The 6,726-nt window shown below is 43.2% G+C and overlaps 1 pseudogene; it reads left to right on the top strand.

Annotated features, from left to right (window-relative positions):
* The first annotated feature begins 1,160 nt into the window (after positions 1 to 1,160).
* Positions 1,161 to 2,865, top strand: LOC132527844 (large ribosomal subunit protein uL14-like; annotated as a pseudogene).
* The last annotated feature ends 3,861 nt before the right edge of the window (positions 2,866 to 6,726 follow it).

The raw sequence follows: 6,726 nt of genomic DNA, 5'->3' as shown, positions 1-6,726 counted from the left end.
AAAAGAGTCATTTAAATATTACTGGTCACGTCACATTGTAGTTGTTTGGAAATAATTATATCCATATCACAGACAGTAAATAATAGACGTACCTTCACTAACGTTTTATTCCTGCTCTGTTTTAATATGGCAAACTTAGAAGTAATTTAATCTCCCAGTCAATTGAAGTGGTAGGGGGTTCTTCACACAGAAGACTGCACGTTATTAATTCCGGGCAGTCTTCATCTTGCACAATTAGTCACTGTTTGCAGCCGGCAATGTTTTATTAATTTTCCATAGTAGTGGATTTTCCACAGTTTTCTCAGTTTAAATTAAGCAGTGAGAGCTGCTGTTTCTTCTTAAATAAATTTTCTTTCCACAAAAATACATGCCTCTGGCTGTGTCAATTTTCCCATTTGATTAAAGGGCCACCAGGCAATTAATAACTGAATGCATTTTAAAGTACTTTTGGAAAAAGTAATTTGAATCGCCAAACTTGTGTATTTGAATTGATTGTTACAGAAGATTTAGCAGGCATTTGAAAATCCTAGAACCTTGGAAAGGACAAATAGAGCCCAGCAACCAAGTCTGGTGGACTGTGGGGTGGTCTCCCTAAAAGGCACTCACACTTTGGGGTGGTAGGGGCAGGAGACCACCACTTTGCAGGAGGCTGGAGCAAGAAAGGCAACCTCAAAATGGGGGTGTACAGAAGACTCTAGGCTATGATGGTGCGGTCTGAGTGGGAAAACCATTTCAAAAGCAATGAGACAACATGGGTGAAGCTTGAAGACATTATGCTAAGTGAAATAAGCCAGACAAAGAAGGACAGATATTGTAGATTTCACCTATATGAGGTGCCTAGAATAGTCAACTGCACAGAGACAGAAAGTAAAATGGTGTTTGCCAGTGGCTGAGGGGAACGTGGAATGGGGAAACCTTAGTGTTTAATGGGTACAGAGTTTGTTATTAGTGATAAAAACAAAGCTCTGAAGATAGTGGTGATGACTGCACAATTCCCTGCTGCAGCATTAAGCCTGAATGGCATTAGGTGGCAGATAAAGATGAGACTGACTGAATGCCACAGAATTATACACTCAAAAAGGCTTAAAAGGGTAAATTTTATGTTATATATATTTTACCACAATAAAAAAAAAGCAATGCGGCCTCTTTTCATGTTCGAGATGTGGAAGCAAGGATGTGGTGGTTCCTCCCGTGCAAAATTCTGCATTTCTGGGGTCTTCTGGTAGGAACCATGATGAGCTATGCTGACAGCGTGGGAACCAAAATTCTGTGTACTATCTCTGTGAAGTGGATCGAGGGACAGTTGAACAGATTCCTGCTGCTGATGCAGGTGACATGGTGATGGCCACAGTCGAGAAAGGCAAACTGGAGCTCAGAAGGAAGATACATGCAGCAGTGGTAATTCAACAACGGAAGTCATCCTGGAGAAAGATGTTCCTTTATTTTGGTATCATGTGGAGGTCATAGGAAACAGTAAAGGCAAGAGGAGAGGCTCTGCCATCATAGGGCCAGTTGCAAAGGTGTGCGCAGACTTGTGGCCTAATTGTATCCAGTGCTGGCAGCATTGTATGATTCTCCAGTGTTTCTGTTTAAAAAAAAACCATCCCATTAAAAATTATTTGCTCCCAACCCCCCCAAAAGTAAGTAATGAGGATATTCAAAGCTAACTGGTTTCCTTTTTTAAAGAAAACACACACACAAAAAGGAAAACATGCCCTAGTGTCATCTATAGTGAGAGTTAGGGCTTCTGTTTGACAGTGGGGTCTCTAACTGACCTCTGCTTAACTGACTCAGAGGATTAGCCAACACCATCTGCTGCATCTGTAGGATGTACTGACCAAGGCTCAGGAAAAGCTGATGCGCCTCACCACTACATATGCTTGTGCATTCTGCTTCCACCGGTTTGTTGAATGCCTCCTAAGCTTCAGTTAGGGTTGTCCCCAAACCTGTTTACACCAGGTTATTTTAATTATACAATTTAATTAGGTATTATGTAAGATGAAATGTGAGCTCACAAAGAAAGAGAGTTGTTTCTATGAAAAGCAGATTGAATGCCTTAGTAAAACTTGATAAAGTTGGGCTCTAAAAAAATATCGCAGGGCTTCCCTGGTGGCGCAGTGGTTGAGAGTCCGCCTGCCGATGCAGGGGACGCGGGTTCGTGCCCCGGTCCGGGAGGATCCCACATGCCGTGGAGCGGCTGGGCCCGTGAGCCATGGCCGCTGAGCCTGCGCGTCCGGAGCCTGTGCTCCGCAATGGGAGAGGCCGCAAGAGTGAGAGGCCCGCGTACCGCAAAAAAAAAAAAAAAAAAAAAAAAAAAATCGCAGATGTACTAGGTAGGTGTGGACAAAGTAAAGTTAAACTGAAGGGGAACATTACAAAAATAAAAAGGAATTCTGAACTTAGGTTGCTTTATAGGCGTCTGTAATGTTTGTACTTTACTTGAAAGACACTAACTAGGAACCATGGGGGAGGCACCCTGGGCGTGTTTTAAACCTAGATGACTAGAAACTCCAGCCGACTCATACGCAACAGCCATGGCTCCCATCCAGCCGCATTGGATAAAATAACTTTCACCAAACTTTCAAGCGTCCAGAGCAGGGCATCAATAATCATTTTTAAGGCATAGTCAATGGATTGGTAGGACCTGCTTAGCTGGTGAGTTGAGAAGTAACTGAAGTTAAATCTGAACTCAGTAAGCAGGAGTGCAAAGAATCAACAATGTTTTTCAGGAGTGTGAAAGGGAAAGAGAGTAAAAAAGTACCACATATTCACCACGTGTACTCTGCAAAAAGATAGATAAGCACAAATTAAAAACCAGACATTCTAACTGCTCGTGATTTTCTTTTAGCTCTTTGCCAGATCTAAGCCCAAATCTACTTTTACTCAAATAAAATGGCAGGAGTCATCCAAAACACCCTTCTTGTTTCAATCCTAGAGCCATCTATTCATGATCATAATGAGACACCCCTTGCCTTGTGGAGCAGTAAATTAGGTTCCACAGATGCCGTTGCCCTACCCCTCCGAACTCTCTGCTGCAGAATATCTTATTTGCTCATCGTCTTTCCAAAGAAATGTCAACAACAATTATGTTGGACTTCTTTTGAAAAGTTCATTCTTAGAAGCCAGCCAACTTATTCCTTCAATCATCCACCTGCTTAAAGAATTTTTAAAAATGTTTTTGAAGAATAACATCTTGTGCCTGGGAGATGGCATTGGATTATTTTCCTAACACTGAGCTGACACATTCCTGACAGCCCTAGTGTGGATACTGAATCATGTGCATGGTCCCAGGAAAGAAAGGAATGGTGATTTATGTTGTGGGTATCAGTTTTTCACACATCTGAGAGTGTGATGTGCACCAGCCGAGGGCTTCAATTCACTTAGTGCAAGAAGAAATGGCAGCTGGGTTGCATTCATTAAAAAATGTCATGGGCGGGGGGGGGGGTTGCTTCCCTGGTGGCGCAGTGGTTGAGAGTCCGCCTGCCGATGCAGGGGACACGGGTTCGTGCCCCGGTCCGGGAAGATCCCACATGTCACGGAGCGGCTGGGCCCGTGAGCCATGGCCGCTGAGCCTGCGCGTCCGGAGCCTGGGCTCCGCAACAGGAGAGGCCACAACAGTGAGAGGCCCGCGTACCGCAAAAAAAAAGCAGATATATCTTTTCAGATTAGCTTTGGCTACATATAAGAGCATGACCAAAAAAACCCAAACAAGAAACCAAACAGAGGCTTAACTGAGATAGAGGTGTCTTTCTTTCTCTCATAAAAGAAGTCAAGGAAAGGGTGATGTTGATGATGAGGTACACTTTGCATATGTAGTGGCAGGGAGCATAGGAAAAGTCTCTGTACCTTCCTCTCAATTTTGTTGTAAACCTAAAAAAATGTCTTTAAAAAATTTTTTTTAAAAAGAGAAAGAAAGAGAACAAATATTGCAGGTAAATAGCATTCTTGCCCTCAAAGGAGCAGCCATAATCTGTGAGGATAATTTTGGAGAAGGTAACTTTTGTACTTACCTTCAAAATTCCCTTGTTGATACTATAAGAATACATACATATTGAGGTGGATGAATCCTTGGAGGGGTGCAGTCTGAGTTTCTTTGCTAGAATTTTGTTTATAGAGCACTAAAGCTGCTCTCACCACCATCACCTCCCCACCAGATGTGAAATGTTTCAAGGAGGCAAATTCAGAACACTTTGACAATTTTTGTTTTATTTTGCTTCTTAGGGGAGTCCCAAACCATCCCTGTCCTCCTACCCCATCCTCAGAAAATTTCTAGACCAAGAATCGATTATGCCTTATCTGTTTACACTAAAAAAAGGAAAGAAGACCTAGTAATGCAAATTTCTATTTATTGAAAAAGTTAAGTACAGTTTTTATGGATAATATGTAGAATTTAGGAGGGTTGCCCTTTCTTTCCGCCATCTGTGAGTGTATATATTTGGTTTTTTGGCAGGGATATTCCCCCACCTTCCTTAATTCTTTCCTCCTTCCTTTCCTTCCTCCCTCCTTTCCTTCCTTAATTCATTACAAAAGATTCAGAGTCGGTGTACAATTCCTGACAAATGCAAAAGCTCTAAACCTCTGATTCTGTGATTGCTGAGGAAGAAGAGTTCCCCTGCTTGGGGCAGCAGGAGACAGCTGTCTGCTGCAGGCTCTGGCACCAGGTCTCCCATCCAGGCGTCCTCCGATGCCTCTGCCCCTAGCCCACTGCCAGCCAAGGGTGCTTCAGAGAGAGCATCTCTTTTCTGCCTTTCTGAAGGGTTTTTTTTCCCACTGAGTTGTGCCCCTGCCAGTTCTATCTGAGCTCACTTGCATTGATTCCTAAAAATCATCAACATCTCAGCTTTTTTTCTTTATTCAACTGCTTGCAAATATTAAGCATGGGGTAACTTTTCTGAAAAGTTAAATGGTAAAGGTGAGTTAACAGGGTATTGAATGTAGAATGCCCTGTACTCTTGGTCGAGGGAAAGAGCATTCTAAGCAATAATTTTAAATCCTTTTTAGTGAATACCTTGAAGCAATGAAAAGAGTAAAAAAGCAAGCTCAGTGGAGAGCATTAGGCAATTACCATTGAAAATTATTTAAGCTTAAATAACTAAAATAATTTATTCTATAAAATCATATGAAGTACTGGAAAGGATTCTGCATGGTTAATTTGCTTTCCTACGTACCAGCTAAAGAGGTTAAGCAAAAATGTTGAATTCTGAAACTCTCAACTTAGTGAATTAATATAGATTTGGGAGTGGCGTTAAATACCTGAAGATGATGAAGAGTGTTTGCCACAAATGGATTAACAAATGGGATTAAATGATTTCCAGTGATATGAAAGCATAATAAAATGGAAACCCTGAGTCCCCCACAAGTGATGAGCTTCTCCCCCCAATTCTTCTGCCATAAAATGAACACTTACTAGTATTTAGAGAGAACCACTAGAGCGTGGTGGTTAAAACATAGACTCTGGATTCAGGTCGCATGAGTTTGAATCGCAGTTCTGCCACTTCAAGCTATATGCCCTTGGGCAAGTTAACTAAGCACTCTGTGCCTTGGTCTCACCTGTTAAGTAGGACCCATGTGTGAATTACTAGTGTAAGTGCTTAGAGGCGGGCCAGGCACACAGGAAGCACTATGTGTTAGCTATTCCTATCTGTTACACACGCATTCTTTGCTTGTTGGAACTGTGAGCTCTGGCGGAGCTGCGTCCATCAGCACGGTGGATGCAGGGGTCCTTATAGTGGGATGCTCACATCCCGTGTTTCCTCACCATTCCTGGAGCTGGGGGTGGGATTATGAGCACTTATACTGGAGGTGGGGGAGTGTCTTCTCATCTCACTCTCACTGCTCAGGAGGTTCACTCCCATTGTGTGGAGGGGTCCAGTGGTTGCCTGTTCCTGCCCTCAGGACTCCACTCGATAAAGATTTCTTGAGTACCTGTCACGTGCCAGTCCCTGCTGAAGCGCTGCTAATACTGAGACTGACAAGCACCACATGTTCTGGAGGCCACAGTGAGACACAGTGTGACATAATGAGACACAGAGACAAACACACAGAGGCAAGCACAAAACACCGGGAGAGCCAACAGGGTGTACCAACTGGGCTTTGGAAGGATGAGGAAAGACTTTACCCAGAGGATGACTTACTAATTGAATGTTGAAGAATTGATGGGATTCTCCAGACAAGCAAAAAAGGATTAGACAGGAGAAACCAAGCACCAAGCTGCCTAGAATGTGACTAGTTTGGGGAATAGTAAGTCATGATCTTGCCCTGGTCTTAGGTCAACCCTCTGGCAAGACTGGCTCGTCCACATGACACTTTCTTGGGTAAGAGGACAGAGTTCAAGTGTGGTGAGTTGAGCACAGGATGGACCACCCCTACTGCTCCTGGGCTGGGAGCCCTGTGCTTTGGTCCTGAGCTCTGGCTCCCATCTGTTGCTGTCGTTCTCCTCAAGGTTAGGGACTACACGTGACTCTTCTCTCTATATCTTCTGTGACAGCATCTCAAACTGGATTTCTCATAGCACCTACAACAGAATCACATGGGAGCATGTTTAAAAATGCAGATTTCCACCCCCTATCCAGCTCTACTGAATCAAATATACTGGGGTGAGTGACAGAAATCTTCATTTTTAATCAAGAAAAGGGCTAGAGTAGAAATATATATTTTAAAACATATTCCACCAGGAATTCTGATACTGTAGTAAGGAAACCACTGCCCAGTAGGGCCCAGTAGAGT

This window comes from Lagenorhynchus albirostris, chromosome 1 (assembly GCF_949774975.1).
Source record: "Lagenorhynchus albirostris chromosome 1, mLagAlb1.1, whole genome shotgun sequence".
Lineage (NCBI taxonomy): Eukaryota > Metazoa > Chordata > Mammalia > Artiodactyla > Delphinidae > Lagenorhynchus > Lagenorhynchus albirostris.
Note: the sequence above shows the minus strand (reverse complement) of the source record. Positions and strands in the feature narration are given on the sequence as shown.